This window comes from Diorhabda carinulata, chromosome X (assembly GCF_026250575.1).
Source record: "Diorhabda carinulata isolate Delta chromosome X, icDioCari1.1, whole genome shotgun sequence".
Classification (NCBI taxonomy): domain Eukaryota; kingdom Metazoa; phylum Arthropoda; class Insecta; order Coleoptera; family Chrysomelidae; genus Diorhabda; species Diorhabda carinulata.
The window spans coordinates 5,109,319-5,131,304 of record NC_079472.1 but is presented as its reverse complement, the minus strand read 5'-3'; the positions used below and the strand labels follow the sequence as shown (position 1 = coordinate 5,131,304).

At 33.0% G+C, this 21,986-nt stretch overlaps 1 protein-coding gene across 1 annotated transcript in view; it reads right to left on the bottom strand.

The window, feature by feature from the left end:
• Positions 1-21,360, bottom strand: part of LOC130901212 (ichor) — a 51,123-nt gene extending 29,763 nt beyond the window's left edge. Inside the window, exon 1 of the mRNA XM_057812410.1 lies at positions 21,166-21,360. The gene's annotated coding sequence lies outside the window, so the exon portion shown is untranslated. The remainder of the gene's footprint in view (positions 1-21,165) is intronic.
• Positions 21,361-21,986: the final 626 nt, after the last annotated feature.

Genomic DNA, 21,986 nt, shown 5'->3' with positions numbered 1-21,986 from the left:
GAGAGTACACGACCTGAAAATGTCTTAGTAACTGAAATATTTTATGGGCTACATTGCATGTGGCACCGCCTTTTCGAAACCACATATAGGCCACATTAATATAATGGAACTTCGGCAAAGAGAACTTCATGATCATGTCATGATATCGAGCACAACAGTCACTGCTTGATCAGCCTCGTTTTTAAAAAAGTTTGGTTAAATTAGGCCTCCAGCACAAAATGCACATCAAACAGTAACACATTGTGGATGCATTTGTTTTCCAACAATCACATTTTTGTTCTCATAACCCCAAGAGCGGCAATTTTGGCGATTAACAAATTCATCAAGGTGGAAATGTATTTCGTCCATTCATCCAACATCCATTTGTTGAAGCTCATTAATCCATTGATTAAACTTTATTCGCTGTGCGTGGTCACTAGGTTTCATTTCTTGTATTAAATGAAATTTGTAAGCATAGAGACGCAGATCTTTAGTGAATATACGCTATAGAAAGCTATTTGAAATTTGAAATTCTTACGCCCGACGCCGATATTGATATTTGAACGAATTGTTTTTGCTCTACCAGAGTGTTTAGCTTTCGATTTTTTTGAAATATTGTTCAATAATGAAGACACGTTCTTCTATAGTTTAACGTTTTATGTTTACTAACCCCAAACTGTTAAATGTCGATTTGTTTTTTTAGGGTTGTTAACACACTAAAATTTATTCAATATCTTCAACTTTTGAGGACTATGAAGATATTATAGTTTATTAACGCTAGGTAATAAAGAGATTTCACATGAAATTTAAAATTTCCGAGTATATTCGTGATTCAAAACCTTCTCTTGATCACAATTGACTGAGGCAAATAGAAGGCATTTCTTTCACTCATATTTCATCATTCTTCTCAATTACTTTTTTAGACGACGCCATCTGAAAATTGTTCGTTCTGTATTCATTTACATACCGAAAGTTGCGTTTTGAGTGTTCCATGTACTGCAAAACACTTTCGGGACGTTTTGGAGTAGACAACTTTAATTTCCTTGAATGTGAGTTTAGCCACTTCAATGTTGACAGTTGACAGTTTCACTTCGATGATTTTGCACAACCTTAAAGCTTATATAGACGACTCAGTAACAAACAAGATTAAAATTGGTAACAGAATACTTTCTTCCACCACAAATACGAATCAATCAACAAATTCTATCAGAGACACAAACACATCTACAAATTGTATCGAAATCACAAACACATCTACAGAGATGTGTATAATTCTCTATTATTTATTTTCTTTCCTTAGTGTAATTGAAAAAGTTTTGGATCTTATGTGTCGTCTAAAAAATGTTGTGTACGCCGCGGCTGAAATACCTTGGCATACTTGTTGAGCATCCACGTTTTATGAGATACGGATATTCTCTATTCGTTGGGACCTTCTTTCGAATCCTAGTAGGTGCTAACATCTGGTGGAGATAAGAATTTCTTGTTGTATCAGATATCTACTATTACATTGAGTTTAGGAGGAAGGGACATCCCGTATATTTCTTTTGAAGCTTAATTTATTACTGTTAGCTAATGCAATGTATCGCTAATGATTGACGGTCGTAAATTGATATGTATAAGTCGAAAAGCTCGTTGAGAATGTTTTATCAATGAGTCAACTAATCAAATATTACGAAATTTCTTGCGAATGAGAGAAACCGTTGAAATTCTGCGTTATTACTTAAGTATTTTGCAGAAGCATGAAATATCCAAAAATCTAATTCTACATTTATTTTATTACAATTAATTCGTGTTTGATAATGTTCTATTCAATGGTTTCTTTTTAATTGTTAACTAGTTGACCCGGTCAACGTTGTTCTGCCTTATAAATTATATCTACAAAATATTTTTCATATATATAAAATATATATATATATATAAAATATATTTCAAATTAAAATTCAAAAATAATTATTCATATTTTTACTATCAATGCGAGAATATGCCACACATAGTTGTCCAATAACCACTTTGAAATGAGCCTAATATTCTACATAAGGCTCATACTGGAATGCTGGTCGAAGAAATAAATCTGATGTTATTACTCGAGGAATTTTTGGCGTTATTGGTCAATTCCTCCACGTCCGTTTACTACAAATCTGCGCGTTTCTCTTCGTTCTAATTGTCTCTGATGATTTCGTTCATCTGGTGGCTCTTGTGGCTGTGATTGACATAACTGCGGCGTGCTCATCTGCATTGTTTGGTTCGCCTGATCTTCGTGCTCTTATATCTTGCATGACTCTAGATTTGATGGTTCAACGACTCAAATTGGTCTCTTTAAGCCTTGCTGGCATTACTGATTGTACATGTAACTTATAAATAAATCAAGTTGAAATACTTATTTGTGAAAAACAGTGACTCAATATTGTATTCGTCTGCTTATTATTTAACTTTCACATTAATAAAACACGTATATTTATTAAAGACGTACACGGTTCTGTTTTGATTTAAAACTATTTTCAAAAAATGGTAAGTACAATATGTACAGGTACGATAATGTTTATTATTATTATTATTGTGCACTCTGTTATTGAAATTTTTAGCCGACGGGGTACAATATTCAACAAGTCTATACAATTCTGCACCTATTCTGATGAGATCTCATTGATAGTAAGAAGCAAAACTAGACTGGTTCGAGTCGTGGGAAGACATAAAATAGAAAGCTAGAGAGGTTGGAGTCATAATCAATGAAAATAAAACCTAGTATATGATCGCTGAAGCAACACAGTAGACCTTGCAGTAGAAAACAGAATTTTGAGCATATCAAAACAAAGTTTCGTTACAATTTGTAGACAAAAGCTTGTAAAAACTAAAGAATAAGCACAAAAATAACTAAATAAAGATAGAAATAAAATTGCAATATACAGTAGAAAACCACAATGAGTAACAAAATTATAGGTAATAGTAATAGTTAATAATTAGTATGGACACTGACAGACTCGCACTACACACTCCGCCATTGTTGTGTTATTCGTTTTCTGGCTGAAGCTGAAGGACATAGTGCTGCAGAAATTCATTGGAGAATTCAGATGACTTGGTTCAACGAGTTGACAGAATGGTTAAAGAAAACCGCTTTGTCTACGGAATTTCCAGAAGTTTCAAGGTCTGTTTTGTACTCAATTGCTACTGAAAGGTTAGGCTACGTTGGCGACAACTTTCTTTGCAGAGGGTGTTGAAAAGCTTGTCCACAGATATGACAAATGTCTCAAACTCTCCGGTGATTATGTCGAAAAGTAACCGTAATCTTTTGGTAATAAAATTATCGTTTTATATGAACTTGTCTTTTATTTATAGCCTATCGGAGGCCGAAATAAAAAACGGCTCTTGTACAAAACATCAATGAATTTCATCACAAGTATTGAAAATACTAAACCTACTTTACTATCTATACATTACAATAGATTTACACAGAAACTGCATGAATAAAATATTTATTATTGATATAAAAACCATTGACAATAGAACTGAATAAATTCATTTCAATCAACTAACTAGACAGAGCTAGCGCCTATAAATAACTTTCCTTGGACAAGAAGAGATATTTTCAGACAGTGAATACGATGAACAATTTACACACAATGACCGAAATAATTTGTACTTGACTTACATAAATAATTCGCACAGTAACGGCAGTTAATCTGACAATAATTCCGAATCCGGAACAGTGAGCCGTTACGGAGATAACAAAAAATTGTCGGAAGAAAAATATTTATAAGGGTCTAGTATTGGTAATGCTAATTTTAATTATATGTTTTAATTGACAACCCGCATTTGTTGCGGTTTTGAAAAAATCGAGGTCGAATATATTCTTTTACTTGTATAGACAAAGATTGATTCAATACAAATATGAAGTATATAAAAATTTTGTTTGTTTAACAAGTTCTTGATCAGCTGGTTGGCGAAAGACTAGATCTATTCTGGATTCTTAAAAATAGAGGACTTATGTGCAATGAATTTCAGGGCGACCAGGCCACTCGTGCATTGAGGAACACCTGGTTTTAGACTGGTCAATACCTGTCCAATTTGTCCCACAACAACTTAATCAGCTTGAGATCGGGCGACTGTAACGGCCATTACATTAATTTCAGTACATTCCTCCTTTCCAATTCTCTCAAATACTCTACAAAGTTTCACTCAATGATTGGGATCGTTGTCATACTAGGTGATGAATTTTTTGCCCACCCTTCAATTTTTACTAGGTCTCCAGTCGCCCTTTCTTCAAAACATCCCGAAACCATCACCGAGCCTTCGCCGTGTCGTAGCATTCCTTCTTCTTTTGATCTGAGCAGAAACACTGTTCTCTTGGATCCTCGACACATCACTCCATGAAACTCCATTTTGAAAGATGTTTCTTCACAGCATCCTCCTAGAAGGCCAGCTTCTCTCAATTTCCTTTTTATTGTAGAAGTATTCAAAGACAGATCTAATGTTTTATATCACCAAAACTCCTGGTGAATGTATATTGTCTCACGTTGTAGTCCACGGTACGTCGAGGTATTTTTAATTCGGCGGCAATGGTACGTTTACTTTTGTATAGAGTATGAAGATTTGTAAGTTTCAACCGATAGTTCGTTGGTTCTATCCATTTTAAAACTTATAAGTTTGAATTTTCGAGAATGAAATTAATTCATATAGGAACTGTCGTTTCCAAAAAGTATAAATCGCAGCACGTTGTGGAGCCTTTCAGAGTTAACTAGAACTAAACTACAATCATAAACACCGGAGAAATTATCCACATTAGAAAAATAATAAAAAAACCAGTCGGTACTTGCACGTTTTAACTTGTGTGGCCGTTACCGACAATTATAAACATGCGCTAGCATGAAGTAAACAAAAAACGGACACATATACACAATACAATTGTATAATTTTGATGAATGGATTATGGGGTGAGCAAAAAATTTTGACCGGTATTGTATATCTTGACTGAAAACAACCAGGGAAAACTTTTTCCTTTTGGTATTTAGGCAAGACCAAAACTTAGTATCACTTGCTAGCTGTTTTTCTACAGTTCTCATGAAGTACATATTTCTTAATTTTGGTTCGCAAAGTACAAAATTCCATGTAGTCATTATTATTATTGCGAATAATGTTGTTAAATTATGAAGGGTTTTGTTTTAAAGATCTTTATAGAGTTTTAGCTAGCAGATATTGTATCTTGAGTTTTACTGTAAATATATTCGCAACATTTTTTTCAACCAATAATTGATTCCAGTTGACTGAATTTAGCTTTTTTGGAAGTTATACCACGGACGTTTGCAATTTTAAGTATGGTAATGATTTCGAAGGAGGTTTGTAAGACACATCACTCAGACTAATATCATGCAACTGGAGACATTCTTACAAATTTTTTTGAGTTTTTAGACGTTTTGGAGAGGGGCTTCGAAAGCCCACTCCCCATAGATCCACTCTCCACAAATGTATACAATATGAACGTGGCCACTAATCCGATCTTTCCGTGCCAAAAAATAGAAGATGAAAACTTTTCTCTATAAGTGTCAAGTTCTTAGTAACAAACGAAGGAAAATTCTAGGATTTGACCTAGTGAAAAAGCTTTGTTTCAAAACCAGCAAGCCCTAGAGGGTACTACAAGTTTATCTAGTTTTCATGGGCTATTACGATGGTGATCAGGAATATCCTTGATAATAGTAATACTAAATGTATAGTTTGCCTTATCCACCTCTTCGGTTACTAGCAGCGATCACCAAGATCTTCCTAATAACTACTTCGTCGGCCTTGATGATTCTCTTATCACCTTTATGTATAACCAACATGTTAAATCCCACCTCCCTACTCATCGGTTTACGGATTTCTTGGGGTTTCCCTTTAACCTGGTGGACTCGTTTATATATGCAAAGCACTTCCATTAAAAACATCCCAATCCAAAGCTCTGCAAAGGAAAAGATTCCCACAACAGGGCTGATCAAATGTTATTTAAATAGTGCGAAGCGAATAAAAGAAAATAATCCTAATAATCACTCATATTTTAGATCGGCAATAAAAACGGATTTTTTTCTTAATTTAACACCCAAATTTCACTTGCTATGAAACGTATATTTACATAAATCTAAAGAAAATTAATAATATGCGCGGTCAACAAAAATAAAATAAATTGTAGTTAATGTGTAATAAACTTTTAGAAGTCAATGGCTAGTAAAATTTTCCACAAAACATCGACAGAACACTTTCTCTTTAAAGTATGCGTAAATGCCCGGTGCACTAGCTAGGCCGATTCAATGACGACGAAACGGCGAGGATGCCGTCGACCCGAGTGCACCAGGAAGCGGATCTACCCGCAGAAGTTGTTTAATATTGCAACATTTACTACGTACATGGTACGGATATAGCTGTAATCAGATGATGGGCTATTGCAGGCATGTACATGTATACGATAATCAAATTTATTGTTTGTTGATTATTTTTCAGAAAGAAAAAAAATACTTAGCGCCTTCTGTAATTGGAGAACAGCAATCGTGAAAGAGGAAGGCGTTGTTGGTCCTAGATATTTTTAAAATCACTTTAATCGTCCTCAACGTACTCCATGCTAGCTCTCCAAGATTTGAGAATCCTCTTGGTGTTACTGCTTTCAAAGCAAGGTTCTTTTATTAGGGAAAATCTTCAAATCTCCCACAGTGTGTACATTGGAGCTTGATTGCTACAGTTTCTAGGGGTGTTTCGGGACTTTATGCAAAAAATTCGGAAGTGGGTAGATGACATGAAAATAATGCTGTATCATGGAAACATGAATCAGAACTTATAATTCACTATTTTATATATTTTCTAAATTATACATTCCGTAGCTTTTACAGGGTTAACCTGTACAATATGAAGAAAGCAAAAATGAAATTTTCAATCGATTTTTTAATAAAAAGGTACTTTTTGTTTAACTCGATAAAATTTATGGTTTAGGAGATATGTGGATTTTTAGATCGTTGTACATACCAAGGAAACCGTTCGCCATAAAGAGACATTCTGAAGAAAGTTATCATAAATTGTAATTATTTATTAAAAATACTTATTAAAACACAATCAAACATTTCTAATTGAACTACGTACTGTGGAACATCGTGTTACTTACATAAGGAAAAAATTAAAATGTAGAAAAATTTACATTATACAGATTGACCCTGTTAAATTCAGGAATTGTTAAACATTGGGTATGAGCCGCCCCCGACCTTCAGATATATTAAAAGTTCATAATATTCGAATGTATAATTTAGAAAATTTATATAATTATAAAATCTGGGCTATAACTCAGAAACGATGCGTCGTATGAGAAAGTTATTCGTATGTCTCAGCATTATTTTCACGATGTCTGTTTATTTATTTTCTTTTCGTCCATTTATTTCATCATTTCAGCGGTTATATCGTCCTGAAGCTTTTCCTAGCTTTATAGCTCTAATTTATTCTACTACTTCTTCTTTTCTCATCTTCTCGAAAACCTCATTATCATTTTATCACTTCATCTTCAATATCCGCATTTGTAAGCTCCCCGAAGTATTGCCTTCATCTGTTTATCACTTTATCTTCTTCCGTGATTATTTGTCTTTTATATCCATCATATTGGTGTCCTATAGAATGATAATTGACTTTTTTATTGCTTTATTTTTCTCAGAATCGTCTTCAGAAAAATTGATGATACATATTATGTTCTTTTCTTGATAGTTGTCGGGAGCAATTCGAAATAAAATTCATTTTATTACGTCACTTTTCCTTGTTTTATTTAAACAATAAATTGTTATAAGTTTCCTTTATTCAATTAATTTTATCAAAACGATTTTTTTTACTGAATAAAATTTATAACCTCTAAACATTTTGGTCAGTTCCGAAAGTGTGGCTTAACAGTCAATGCCAAACAAGGTCAGAGAGAAAGTGAGTGAAATAAAACTGTACATAATGACAAATTAAGATGCTGGTATAACTATCCGTGAAATTCATTCAAAACCTTGTGCACATCAAGCAACGCAAGAAAGTTGTAAAAATTCATTAATTTTTACTATACTTTGAAATATATCTAAGCAAACCTAACGAATCCTGGAAATATATTAATTCCCACAAAACTAAAACAAACATCGACAGGATAGCTTGAATCAAATGATCATTTATTATAAATATTTCTACAAACACACGCCAAATTCCACTTTTTTGTATTTAGATGTTTCACTTATATTTTTTGATACACCAATGAAATCTTCGATGCGCTTAGTTTAGGTAAAAATAATAAAGTACAAGGAGAATATAAAATACGTTTTATGCATTTTTCCGATAGATGATCCAAATAATTACCGCAATATTGCACTAATAAATCACATAACTAAACTCTTTACGAAACTCATTAACACTAGACTCACAAATTATCATTGTGTGGCAAGTATTCAATATTACAATCTTCTGGATGTCGGGCGAAGGTTTTTTTTGGTTGCTGACATAATAACTGGGACTATTTCCACATTTTCGCTGTGCCTCATCTGTTTAATCTCAATTGTGAGATCCGCGTATTTGACCAATTTCTTCTGGTGTTTGTTGAGAATGTTATGAATGTTCGGTAGAGCTACATCGAATGCATTGACTCTTCTATCAACCACCGCGATTTCAAGCCTTTTATTCGTCACCTGTCTATCGGTGATAATCGACCTATCGTAGTAGAGTCTAAAATTGTCATTTTCGAGCACCTTCTGTGTCTGGTATTCAGAAGATCGAGTTTGTTGACCAGTTTTTGGTGGATGATGTTCCACACTTGGTTATGCCGGTGGAGATAGTCGGTATTAGTCTCTGATGTTTGTTGAAACTTTCTGTATTTGTCGGATTGACTGTTTGGAGCCTTGGTGACATTTTTCTTGTAGTTATTAGTATTCATAACTTGATCCAGGATAGCCATCATGAAGCTTTCGGTGTTTCGAAAGATATTTCCGATAGTAAATCATCTGTTTGATTCTTCTTTGTCAATATGCGGCTGGTTGAGGTCCACTGCTCCACTTCTCGGTGTCCTATACTATCAAGCCTCTCCCACCTTCTTTTCGGGGTAATGTTGTTGTAATAGTGGATGACTTTGGGTGGTGGTTGTTGTTCTTCGTCATCATTGTTCGTGTCAACCTCTGAATAGTCTCTAGCTCTGTACTCGTCCACTTCAGGATTGATTGCTTGGACTAAGTTGCCTGCAATTATTTCCGACTTCATAAGTAACTTTACTCTTTTAGTGTATTGATCCTGGATTCTGGCTTTTGTCTGCTTATGGTTCAGTAACTTAGCCTATTGAAATTCTAGGTATTTGTAGGTTTCTCCGTTTACCATCGCCGGTGTGATATCTCCGTTGGGAAGTTGTACATTTCCGTTTATGACAATGCATTTCTTGAATCAAAATTTTGATAGAGCTCACTATCACGAAATAAAAATATAAATATTTTCTTCATTTCTTCAACATTTGAACAAAAATTGAACTGTTTCAATAAAAAAACACAAAGAAATATTAGAATATCGATGAATAGCAGCCAAAGCATCTCCGTATCTCCAAGTAATTCATAACATAGTGCGAAAGTGTATGATTATGGTGTTAGATGGTGCATTGAAAGCGTTCGAAAGTCCAAAGTAAAAAATTATAAAATTGAGATTTTGAAAGATGCAGAGTTTTTTCAGTCTCCGTCTTTCGAAAAATTTGGTGCATATACTACAAAGAATGTACTTTGTAAACACTTTTAAGTGCGTAAAACATTATTTTACGCACTAGTGAGTGAAGAAACATACAGGTACGGCAGGTCTGAGGCTCAAGTCGCGTTCATTCCACTTTTTATTTTACTACTTATGTAGTGATAATTATTTTTAGATGATATTTACGCCTGCCAAAAAGAAGAGTTGACGAATTTAATAACTGCATAAAGTGTAGCTCTAATATTAGTAATGTTAATAATTGGATTCATTTGTTGTTTTGTCAATTTGTTCCAATCGGGATTAGAATGTTTATAATATTAATAAACATATAACTTTCATAAGAAATTAATGAATGCGTTATAGTTTCTTCTAACGAAAAATTCAACTTACTTTAAGCACTAGTGCGTGAAGAAAATTACCATAAAACTTCTGTATTCTGATAAAAATTCCGCTAATAGAAAAAACATTGTATGTAATTTGTTTGTAACGGCCTTTTCTCGACTCATGTGATTGTCGATCGACAATATTCACTTTCGTCGAAAAATGGCTACTTTACACACTTATATAAATAACTATTTTGTTGAAAATAATTATTGTGAGTGTGGACGAATTATCTGACATTTTGCAATATAAATATTTTATCTTTACAGGGTTTCGTTCATACTAAAGTTTGATTTGAATATCAAAATTTAATTTGTAACTTTGAAATTACTAGGCAAGAAATATAAATAAATTCTAAAATACAACAAAAAGCGGAGAAGTAAGTAAATTAGGTTTTAAAACTAACTGTGTGATCTACTACTACATAAAAACCTAAAATTACGCCTAAAATCTTGCTGATTTATATCAGATTCAATTTTTATAAAGAAAAAAATAAAATGGACGTGTGAAAAAGGCCAATAATTCATCCTCTCATGAACAATTGTCGACGTATTATTTTTTTAATGAAAATAATAATACAAAGACAACAATAAAAGTTCCATCAGAAGCAAGACAAGTTACCGGTTAAAGTAGGTCATTGGACTACTCACGTCGATCCCCTACTTTGAAGCCTCCGGGTCTCCCACCAAACCCCCTTCGACTAAAATCTCGCAGACGGGCAGACCGATTCTTCCGGATATTTCAGGTTCTTGTACATTTATGTTCGTAAAACTGGCAACACCGCCGGAGGTGGGATGTGCATGCAAGAACAACAAGAATTCGGCTCGGTTTTGTCTCTAGAGGGTTCATTTCCGGGTTTAAGGTCATGAAGGACGCGGACCATACATACCTTGATGGGTTACAATTCATTTAAAATTTACGGAGCTATCCAATTGCTCCATAATTAAGATATTTGTTATTTAATTTGAATTTAGTATAAACTAATAAGATGAATGAACGGCGGAGAAACGGTATCAGAGAAGAGATTGATAATTTAAATAGAATTAATCTCCATTTTTAGCTTTTTAATAATGGCTTTCATCTGGTCTGTTAGAAATGGTAATGTCCGAAAAGGATTAAATCATTTTGTTCAGATGATAAATTTAGTGAGGCAAATATGATAGATAGGAAGATTTTAGTAGTTAAACCTCGTGAAACCCAAGCTACTTCTTGAAGAAGTGAGATTTTTTATTCTCAGCATTCCAGTACCCTTTTTGTCGACAAATTGTACCTTTTTATATATTTATAAGTTCGAACTACGTCCCATGTTGTTATTAGAAACCATGATTCTCGAATAATTCTCGACCGTAATATTGATACAACAAGAAAAAGTTTCAAAATACCACACTATGTTAAAAATATGGTGTTTTAATTTAAATAAATCTCTAATATCAATATATTATCTGACAAAGTACTGGCCACTTATCGAGCCAATTCAAAACTGATTATATACTTCGCGGTACAAGAGCAGAAACGTCTGTAATAAATCTGGACAAGACAACAAAATATAACAAACTCTACGCAAGGAGCACGCTCACCAAAAAGATGGCGATCCAATTAGCAATTTACAAGAATGAACCTAGAAGTACCTGGCCTGACCTAGAGTGGGCGGTAATTGCTTGAAAAATACCACTACATTAGAAATTACACAATCTATTCAGCATAGATTTCAAGTTTGAAGACGCCACATTGTTTGGTTTTGTTTGGCAGTTTGGTTTCCAGTGAATTTGTAAACATGGAAAAAATTGATTATCATTATGTGAAACTATACTTTTATTTGTAAAATCTTAGCTCAACCAATATAAAAGTTGAACTAGATCCCACTTTGGGTGAGATTGTTCCTTCGTTATCAACAGTAAAGTATTGGATAGCACAGTTTAAACGAGGCTGTACGATCCGTGAAGACCATCAACGCAGTGGTCGACCAAATTAGGCAACGACTCCAGACATGTTAAAGAAAATCCACAAAGTGCTACTGATGATCGTCGACTGAGGATATCTGAGCTAGCAGACAAAGTGGCCATTTCAAAAAGTTCTGGACATCGCATATTAACTGAAAATTTGGACATAAGGAAGATATGCGCAAGGTGGTTGCCGGGTTTGTTCACAATGAATGATGGCAATGTTTGACAAAATAAAGCTGAAATTTTCCATTTCCTTACCATAGATGAAACGTGGATCTGTCACTTCACACCCGAATCAAAAGAACAATCAAAACAATGGACAGAAAAGGGAGAACCGGCTCCAAAGAAGGTAAAGACTGTTCCATCTGCAGGCAAGATCATGGCGTCGGTTTTTTGAAATGCACATATTATGCAAACTTATTTCAATGTTTGAGCGAAGAAATCAAGCAAAAACAGTCACATTTGGCTAAGAAGAAAGTCTTGTTTCATCAAGACAATACACCCGCTCACACATCCGTTATTAAAATGGTTAAAAATAATGAATTGAAGTTTGAATTGCTACCTCATGCTCCCTATTCACCAGATTTGGTCCCCTTGAATTATCATTTGTTTCCAGATTTGAAAAAATGGCTCGATGGTCAAAGAGAAATGAAGAGGCTATTTTCAGGAGTTGTTGTCAAACTCCTAAAACTGCTTGTTATAAAAAGCGTATCGAACTTATTGAACATCGCTGGAAAAATCGTAAGGAGATAAAAGGATTGCGGCTGAAAAATAAATATATTTTTTCTTTTGTATTTTCTTTGTTGGGTCAAGAACTAGGACTATTTTCGTATATTACTGGAGACATCGAAATAAAATTGGATTGAGCAGGCGATTTGCCTCTTTAAAGAAAAAATGGTCTATATTAAATTTATTTGATTTTGACCGGAATGATATGTGATTGAATGTTATTCAGTTTTTTATATTTTTAGAAGAAACACCTTGAAAAAAATTATTTTTATTGAATTTTCAAAGTTATTAGCTCAGAATAACAATAGATGATTTTGTTCATATTCTTATAATAATATTTTCAAAAAATAGACGATTTTGTGCGTCGAAAATAATTTGGAAAAGCTCATTTTGATTTTAGCACGCTTTTTTTGAGAAATGTTATATATATTCTCATTTGTTTTTGTAATTCATATGTCAAAAATCAAAGCTCAATTAATACTATCTAAAAAATAGACAATTTTGATTGTCAAAAATAATTTCGAGAAGCTTGATTTGATTTCAGCACGTCTTTTTATGAGAAATGTTATATAGTAGTAAAGAATTGGACTGTAAATTACTTTGAACAATTTTATTTTTTTGGTTAAAGATTTCTTTTCTATTTATGAGCCACCTGATTTATATAGAGTATATCTTATTCGCCATCTGTGTTCTGTTGTTCAAATATAAAACCTGTTTCTTCCAACATAATTTCCAGGTATTGGAAGCAACCATCTTTGTCTATAAGTTCCTCCTCAACTCTCATTTCAATTTTTTCTTTCAAAATTGCCACTTTGGTTTTCTTTGTCAAATTGTTTAGGTCTTTTCTATGACAGCTTTTTCGTTCCATTACATGTAAATCATTTTTGAAAATTTTCTTCCCCTTTGTTTGATTCCGTTCCAAAAATTTTTATAATTGAATTTATGATGGCTAGAGACATGAAATTAAGACGATTTATCAACAAAAAATCGAAATTATACGAGAAAAGCATCTTGAGATTATTACATTTCCTCTGTTATACTTTTAAAAACCTGGAGTCTTGCTAGGAATTATCATTTCTCAATTATAATTTGATACATGATTTTACTTGCTTTTTTAAGACATTTTAAGGGCGTTGACTTGATAATTATAAATTAACAACCTGCTATTCGGCATAAGTCAATGAATGCTCAAGTAGCGGTATTCACTATTTTAATTCATTAAAAATTAGATTGGTTCCATTAGCGTTTGTATGAATTACTCCATAAAATATGCAACTAGTTATTAACGAAAAAATATACTTCCCAAGCACCTCATTCGCAAATCTACATAAAAAAAACGAAAAGATCACGGAAGAAACTTATTGAACATTAAGTATACCGGATAAAAGATTTTGAAACGTTTAATTAGCTATAATTAGTGCTTCGGCAACACTAGAAATTGCATGCAGTTACCCAGAAAAAGATTATTTCCAACATACAGATCGAGCCCGTGTAATTTTGGAAACAACCATTTGGGAAAATTTCTTATATTATTGCAAAATATTTGAGTTTCAACAAGTACATCAGATTTCGCATTTTCTAACAGAAACTAGAGGTACAGACAATGAATCAACAGACGAACTTTACTACAGGAAATTATCTAGTAGCGGATCCTTCCAGAATTGCTGCGAGGGGATAAAGAAATCCGTTAGTATCTAAGGTATGAAAATAGAATAATTTATTGGTATGACATAACAGTATATTATACATGAGGAGTGACAAGGCCTATAAATGTCTTCATCATCGTGGTGTATATACTATTTTTTTCATAGCATAGGTACGCAAGCTGAAGTTTATTGTACTCCTCCTGAAATGAGAGAGCTAGCAGCACAAGCTACTGAAGATCAACAGCATTAAAATTCAAAAGGTTTGTACCTTGTTACACTTTTGAAAACTGATGCAAACGTACTTGTGAAATTTTCAAGAATATCCAGAAGAGAAAGCAGATTTCAGTTAGTAGACTCATTATTAAATGTTAAAGGTCACGCTTTTGCCGAGAAAGAACATCAGCATACCTAAATTTTTCAAAATTTTAAGGAAGTTATCAGGTTACATGCTTAAAAAATGTTTTGTCTTCTCACAAGAGGATATAATAAAAGTTTCATTACAAGCACCTGATGAATGTTATATTTCAATTAAAATAACTTTTTTCATTTTATAAAAAGCTTAATTTCAATAATTTCAAGCTGTTTTGGCAACAGGAGTAGCCGGTGCTTGTCGTGGTGATGAACCATGTAACTTGCTGCCTTCCGATGTGATATCAGAAGATGACATTATTGGTATTGATATTAAAACAAGCAAAAATGGCTAATCACGGAAATTTGTGCTTAAAAACTATATAAATATATGTAAATTTATCTGTTTGTTTGTATTCGAAACAGAAAGGTAAAATATTGGCCATCACACAAATCCACAAATGCCTAGTAATGTTACAGGTAATTCGAAAACTGAAAATTCCACAAATTACACAAGCCACAGTTTTAGAAGGTCCTCTGCTAATATTTTACCTGCTGGTGATGGAAATACTGTAACAACACGGGAATTGAAAATCAGCAGTAGTACCGGAGGGCTGTATTGAAAACAATAGGAATGCTGCAAAGAACACCATCTTTGCTGGCTACATTATCAGTTGACCCTCAACTTCTACTTCATCTCCTGTTGTACTTGCTTTTGGTCCTGCTAAATTGAATAACATGTTAACATACCCACTTCTAACCTCACTAATGCTTTGAATCAGATCAGGACTGGCGATTCATATGACATAATATAATTTTAGCGTCAATTAGAGTTTCTATAAATAATAATTATTCGGTTGTGAATAATAATAAAAGTTTGTTATTCATACAGAGTATTTATCTAACGGAATCTAACCTCAAAACGAGCATGATTTAAAAGAAGTTAAAAATCAAATAATGTGCGAATTTGGAGTGAGTAAATTAGTGCACTAAACACTAAACAAACTATTAACCCCTAGCGGCGATGACGTGGTGAATGTAAACTTCACGGTTGTCTATGACATACTAAGAAAATGGCTTCTATGACTAGTAGTGGAAATCAAATCATCCTCATTCGATTATTTTCCCTACCTTATGGCTACGAAGAAGCTGCGAAAAGTTACTAACATCCATTGACCAAATTAGCAGCTGGACGGACCAAGAGATGGCCTATTAAGTTGAAGGGAACTAAATCCATTCATATCAACTTCACGTAAGAAAAAGATGGTAATTCAGCAAAATATCTGGAAATGACTCTCGACGTGAGACTGGAAAGTTTATATCAAAAAGAAACATGAAGAGCTTGATATCAAATGTGAAAAGATGTATTGACTACTAGGACGAAGTTCTAAGTTATCCACGTACAATAAACTGTTTCTATTGAAAAAAATATTGAGACCTATTAGGAGTTATGCCATAAATCTCTGGGGTTTTCGCAGTAACAGTAATATCGAAATTAATTCAACGACATCTGAATAATATACTAAGGAACATCATCGATGCATCCCGGTAATGCGGAAACAGTGTCATCTATCGAGATCTTCAGACGGAGACTGTCAACCAAAGCACAACAAAATTTACCAGTAGACATGAACATCTGCTGCTCCATCATGTGAATGTTTTAGGCGATCCAGCTCCTGGACAACACAAATATGACCAGAAGACTTAAGCCCTTCGAGTGCAATATCTATATAGTGAGAAAGCAGAGTATAGTGCTGATATGTGCTGGTTTTAGTGTTATTAAAACATTTGACTTTAAGGTCCGCCACTAACTGAGAACCTAGTTTTAAGTTTTGCAATCTTGGTAGTTTAGTTTAGAATAATATAGATCATTGATCTCTTCCATCAGATTCATGCCAAAACATTCTTCTCGGGGGACAAAAATAAAAGAAAATTGATTACTGCTTCGGACAACCTTCAGAAAATTTGAAGTGACGTTTTGATACGTGCATAACTCAAGCAATGAAACTCAATGTCTTTCGATATTTAGTAATTTTATGATCTGTAATCTTTTTAAAATATTTACAGAAAACTTTCTCAATCTGGAACCTGTTAAAAGGACGTAGCACTTTTATGTCCTAAGGTATTAATATATCAGTGGTAGATATCAATAGGTGGCTAAGAAAGAAACTTTTTTTTATATTTAGATTACTCAACAACAGTTTTTGTTTTGTATTTGCTGCAATTTGTTAATAATTATATCCATCAAATAGCGAAAAATATGATTATATTTTAAAACAAAATCTAGAGGCTCTCCTACATCCAGCTCTGGCAAGTTCAAATGGTTTTTCCATTTAAAAACAGTCATAAATTGTTTGATAACATTTTGTAGCCTTCAACTTTCTTCAATTAAATCTTTTAATTCGAATTAAAGTAAATCTATAGCGTTTCTATTTTGAAAATAGGTTATAACTAAATAAAGAAACAGAATAAAAAACACGTCTGCTATGGTATACGTGTTTGGCTTGCCTGAGAGGCTGCTAGATCGTTATATTTCACTTTCTTCGCTTAGTATGTCAAACCTATCAAAAATATTCGATCGTACGTCACTGAATAATACGATGAATCGATGCTAGTTTAAGTAGAATCAAGAATCACCCAAAGAACTGTTCACGGCATGTACAGTTGTGCATGTATTTACGTAATTGACCCAATTTTTATAAGAAATAAAGAGCATTAAATCGTTCGGTCAAATTTGAATTAATCAAGGCACTTCTAGTTTAATTCGAGGATGGTCCCAGAAGTACCTGGTCCAACAAAGAAAATACAAAAATTCTGGAAAATAAATTATTTTTTCAACGTGATATCCTTTTAGCTCTATATACTGTTCCCAGCGATGTATTCAATAAGTTCGATACCCTTCTGTTCGTGAGAATCTTAAGCTCCTCAAATTAGCCATCACCTCTTCATTGTTGAAAAATCTCCGAGCCATTTTATCAAGTCAATAATCTGAGGGGGCTAAATCTGGCAAACAGGGTGCATGAGGTAGCAATTCATCTTTCATTCATTAATTTTGTCTATTGCAATAAATGATGTATGATCTGGTGCATTGTTTTGATAAAACACTACCGTTTTTCCTTGATTTCTTCAATCGAAATTTGCAATAAGTTTACATAATATTCGCTGTTGATAGTTTTTCCTTTTACAAGACAGTCAATGAAAATTATCCCACGCGCATCTCAAAAAATCCACTTCATTACCTTGCCTGCAGATGGAATGGTCTTTGCTTTCTTTGGAGCCGGCTCTCTCTCTTCAGTCCATTGATTGTTATTTTGTTTCGAGTGTCAAGTGATGATGGACTCGCGCTTCAGCCATAGTTACGAAACGGCACAAAAATTTGGCTTTATTCTGTGGAACATTGCCAAACACTCGATGGAAACATCTTCTCGACGCTGTTATTGTTGCATTGTGAGCAAACGCAGCACCCATCTTGCGCACACCTCTCTCATTTCAAATTTCCAGTTAATATACGATGTACCGTACTTTTTGAAATGCAAACAATTAAAAAAAGTATGTTCCTCTCTGATAGCCAATAGTTTTGTTTTAAGATGCAAGCTAGTTGGGAAGGTCATCAAATGCCACACGAATGTACCAAAAACAACAGAAAAAACTGCATGAATTCATAATCAAAAACTCTGAAATCTTTACTAGAATCGGCTGTAGGATAATAGAGTAAACACTAGAAAAGAAAAATAATCTACAACAGTTGAGACACTTTTTGGAACCTCTAATAAAAGATGTTTTGAATTTATAAATCTAAGTGAGGAGAATTGCGAATCCTGATACTCTTTCCGGTACATTGCTGCTTCAAACTTCTATATACATTTTAATGAAGTGTGAGAGACCACGAAATTCCAGAGCATAACACCTGGGAGTGTATGAAATAGAAGATGAAAATATTCTATCCTGAACTTTATGAGAGTGGTGATACTAAATCATCTGTCAACACTGAGCGTGAGAGGAAACTAGATTATTTGAGTCGCACTGTATATGACATACACACCTACACCGAAGATCTTCTCCTATTTTTTACTCATTGTTATCCAGTACCATTTTTTGGATCTTCTTTAACATTTTTAGAGTCGTCATCATCACCTTATTTGTTCGACCACTTCGAAGCTGGTCTTCACAGGTGGTAAGGCCTCGTTTAAACTCTGCTACCCAATATTTTACTGCTGATAACGACGCAGCAGTCTCACCCAGAGTATAATCTAGTTCAACTTTGTTATTAGTTGCGCTAATGTTGTATATATTGTTTACTCTCTAATACAGTGGTAGTTTTCAAGAAACTACCGCCATCTTTAGGTCGGGCCAGGTACTTCTGGGACCATCCTCGTACCCTATTTTTTGGCATATAAACTATGTTTAATCATCCCCCACTGAATATTGGCCGCCAATTTCGAAATATTCAACTTAATTTCTTTTGCATTTAGACGATTCACTTTGAAAGTTTTTTGGAGAAATATTTTCCAAAGCAAGTTGGTTTCTTGGTTTAACTAATTTTGAACGATCTTTTTATATCAGAAATTCTGCGAACATGCATGGAAATATGGATTTCATTTATAGTTTGTATCATGATTCCACTCTTCGGAGTTCACTACTGGACATAGGCCTCCCGTGATTGCATCCATTTGTGCCGGTTCTGTGCGGCATTCATCAAGTTTTATTGCATTCATTAGTATCGTCAGAGCATTTCGTTCATGGATGTCGTCTTCTACGGAGTATTTTTCAACGAGGTGTCTACTCCAAAAAATTTTTACCCAGCTTCACTTCAAACGTTTCCAGATTACTCGACTAAGCTCCCGTGACGCTAATTTCAATGAAGAAAACTCTGCTTGATTTATCTACTACCCCAAGGAGCAACAAGGCAAGAAATTGCTTTATTATGTTGATGTTTTCCATTCCATAAGGCATATATCAATTTTCTAATTCTTCCTGCTCTTTTTTGGACAGTATTTATCGGCAAATGATTAGAAAATGATGTAACCAATGGCAGGCATCAAATTTTGTGATATTTGGAATATTTGCTCTTCTATATCCCTGTTCAATCTACTCCTATCGAATGAGGAATATATTACAAAGATGATTTTGTTGAAAATTATTTCCTTCCAATCCAAAATCTCGTTGATCTCTACTTTTATACTGGCTTAATACCCAATTAAAAAGTCAGTTAATGACTTTTTACAAATGAAAATTCATTCAATTTTAATTTTTGAAAAACGAATAGATAGATTGAAAATTTTATTTTTGAAATCTATATCGTACGTTGATTCACTAAATTTGTAAGCCAGATTCTTTTATGTCATAAAATAAAGTTAGTAGTTATGTAGTTTACTTAAAAATTAATAATATTAGAATTTTTATTGTGGTGATTTTTGTTAAGAATTACATTTCTATTTGTATAGCCTTATGATTGGAAGACGTAGTTTTCTAATACTAGGCGATAAAAAGTCTTAGAGTTTGTTAATTCACATCGCAAGATGAACCTTGTTGGTGGTTTTTCGGGGTGGTCACATTACTAAACATCCAGAAGAAGGTATCAATATATCTGCTCTACAGTTTCCGATAGAAACCTTACTATTTTCAAACAGATATAATCCATGATATTTCACTGGAATCCAATGAATAGTTTATGAGTTATGTTTCAATATAAGTTTGTATTTATACAGCTGGAAGGCCTACAACTTTATATATATTTATAACAGAACTTAGATATCTTCTACTCATTTCCGAAAGTTTGGTAACCCATTTCTGGATAGGTTTGTTGCTTAGGAACAACGTGATAATTCAATAATGACAGGTCTTTACCAAAATATCACTTAAAGTTACCATCAACTTGCTGATGCATTTGGAGAAAATAGAGGTAATTAGATAACTGACCAATGATTTATCAAGTCTTTTCAAAAAATGCTGATTCTAGTAGCAATTAAATTTGCCAGGTATCTGGTACAAATAGAAATAAAAATAATTAATCATATTTTGAAGCTTAAATTGATTTTCAGTAAAAAGCAGTCCACCGATTTGCTTCTATCTATGTGATAATACTTTTTTTGAATAATAATAATAATAATAATATATCAAAAGATGGTAGATACAGTAAAAATTCATTTTTCTCAGATTTGAATTGAATATTTTAATGAATAATAATCAATTTTAAAAATAGTGTATTTTTTCAAGTAATTGTTTTATTCCAGAGATTGAAATTTAATTTTTGTAACTCAGTGAACTTACTTAAAATAACCACTCTCAGAATTTTTTTACATGCATTTAGAAGCGCCTTATATCATAATTTACATATATAAATATAAGTGTGAAATTGTTCATCTACCTTCATCAGTACCATACTTTATTAAATTTATTGAAACGAATATAAAGTGCTTGCTTAAATAAAGAATTTTTGGAAACTATATACTCACAAAAATGAAAATTTGGTTAATCATATTAGTTGCTTCGAATAAATCACCGAGTTTTTTCAATTGCACTGAATAAAAATGTTGAATTACAAGTCCTAGTAACTTTTTTCACCAAAACACACAGTTTGATTATAGTCATAAACAAATAAAGTCAAATTATTTACACAATACTACTTCACGACACTTTCAACACTTACTGGTATTAAGTAAAATTTTTAGCAGCATAGTAATTTGTACAAATCACCAATCACAAGAGAGGAAGAACACCATTAAATAATTTCTATATTCCCGGTATTAATTAACAATAGATATAACGATTTTGGGTGTTTTTAGGGTTACAAGTACGGTAAGATACATATAAATAATTAAGTAAATATGTTTGTGAATAATTTTGGAAAATTATTGAACAAAATTCTCACGTCGATGTTTTTTTTATGTTTTTATCTCAAAATGTAATCCATTGGACAATTATCTTATAAAACAATTTTTTTCATGTTTATTGTGTATATTTTATTTACTCACTGTTTTTATATTTTTTGTATGCATAGCGTCTTTTCGTTACAATATATTTCAGAGGGATTCAACAATACAAAACATTAGTTTTCTTATTTCTTCCGTGTATCGTTTACTTATTCCTTGTTCAAGAAGCAGAATAATTTATTTCTTTAAAGATATTCATGTTCATCAACGACTTGGATATAAATTTTATTTTTCCAATCAGAAGAAAATATTTTCGTTGTATTATTAAAATAATGACAAATTTAGCTCCGACAAAAAATGTATTTTTTGGATTTTGCTCTGCTTTTTAGGGTTTAGTTCGAGGA